Raw genomic sequence first — 2156 nt, 5'->3', positions numbered from 1 at the left:
AAACCCTATTGTGATAGGTTGGGGGATAATTAGGACATCAGTAGAGTAAATTTAGAGGCTTTATTAGCAAGGTTGGCAAGGAAGAAAGACAGAATTAAGGTGATACTTTAAGGGAAAGACAATGTCTAGAGAGGTTTTTTGTTTTGTTTCTTCATTTTGGGGTTTAGGCAATTTGATCATTTTTTGGAGGTAAAGGAGCTATATAAAAAAAGAAGAGAGATTATCAATTTAGGAGAGAAGAGATCATTGGCAGAACAACATCCCTTGGAAGACAGGAGGATGTAGGGTTCCGTGCACACATACCTTTGGTTGAAGTTGGACTACCCCACCCTATCCTGTTCTGTGATCCCTATTTGGAATGGTGCTTTTGAAATAGCTTCTAAGATGAATAACAGGAATTCTAATTGATCCTTAAAATAATCTTGTCTGACAGATAAGTCTGGTGTTATACTCTACATTTTACAGATGAAGAACCCAAGGGTCAAGAGTTAAATGTATCCAAAGACTTCTAGCTAACAGATAGCAGCTTAGAATGTAGACATGCTAATTCTTGCTCCAGTTCTCTTCCATTCCATTGTATTCTGCTTCCTTTCCTACTTCTAAGGGAATTTACAACATACAAGAGAATTTAGTGGTGATATTTTACATAAGCTTTGAACGAAACATTCATTTATTGACTAGTATTTAGAGATCTTTTGATTTAAGGGCTTATGTTAACATGGGGCTATATCCCTGGTAGTTTTCCATTCTGGAAGCCTAAAGTAAATGTATATTGATTTCTTTTATAATTAGAGTTTTGTTTCAGATTCTAATTGTTAAGATCCTTCAGGAAACTTGAATTACAACTCATAGATACGTAACTGTATTTAGGTAATTCAGATATATATGCATAGGACCTGCTCTGCTGACATCATTTGTAGGACAGTTGACATGGCATGGCTATCTCTCAGTCTTAGAAAGCCACTAGACAGATAGCAGGCAAATGGATAATTCCTGAGGGTGAGAAAAATTTGCCAAAAACTTAGGGATGTTTGTAAATAATTGAAAAATTATGGAGACTGTTTAACCTATGCTGAAATAATTTTAATATTAACCACATCAAAAGTTCCATCTTTTTTCCCACTACTTTCAAAATAATTGAGGAGTATTGTGGAGATATAATCTAAGAATAGTGAGGGAGCACAAGCAGTGATGTTTAAAGACTAAATTCTACCTGCAGTTTGAATTTTTCTAGGGCTTCCGTAGATCCATAGCGGTTTAGAGACAATGCTACGTCATCTGACAAAGAAGTAGCTGTTTCCTTTGGCTAGTCCCCCCAGTCCCTCCTGGCCAGTGTAACAGTTCCTCCCATGATTGCATCAATTCCTAAACCCTTCAACTCTGTGAGTCCTTAATGTGTGCTAAGCAGGAGGGGCAAGGAGGCTCTGGGGAAAGTCATTTAAAAGGAAAAATGAACAAGCATAAAAACAGTTAATGCATGTGGAAATATTTTAGGTCACGAGAAAAATATGTTGGGAAAAAGAGTTTGCCAGAGGAAGGAAGTCTTCATACAGCTTCAGAACACATTTCATTTAAAAACAGAGAAAAAATTAAAGAAAATTGACAGAAAAGGATAATATTCAAATTCACTAAATTATTATTTAAATATTTCTCATTACTTATTATAAGTGACATCTCCAACATGCTTGTATGTGACAGAAAAATAATGCCAAGATGTAACGGAACTTTTCTAAATTTCAAGGAATAGGAATCAAATATGTTGTATTAAGACTGGATTATTCTTAGAAATAATTCTAAATTATTTCTCAGCTTTAATTAGGATACTATTTTAAGTTACGTTGAATTTCATTAGGGCTTTTCCCTCCTGCTCCAGGCCATATCCCTGAGGACATCACTATCTCATTACTAACCTTGACCCTTACCCTGATAAACCCCTGAGTGCAGAGTCACCCAGAATCCAATTTTATATATTTTTTTACATACAGATATTATTTTAATTATTACTTAATGATGTTTCCATACACTAACTCTTCTCTGTTGAGATCAAATCATGCAGTTATATTTTCTATGCTATATTTCCTTCCAAAGGCAGATGGTTGGCACACGTGTTCTGGGACAAATTGTTTTCATCAATAGAGAAACATGTAAATGTCTTT

Source organism: Camelus dromedarius, chromosome 2, assembly GCF_036321535.1.
Source record: "Camelus dromedarius isolate mCamDro1 chromosome 2, mCamDro1.pat, whole genome shotgun sequence".
Classification (NCBI taxonomy): Eukaryota; Metazoa; Chordata; class Mammalia; order Artiodactyla; family Camelidae; genus Camelus; species Camelus dromedarius.
This window is presented reverse-complemented; position numbering follows the sequence as displayed.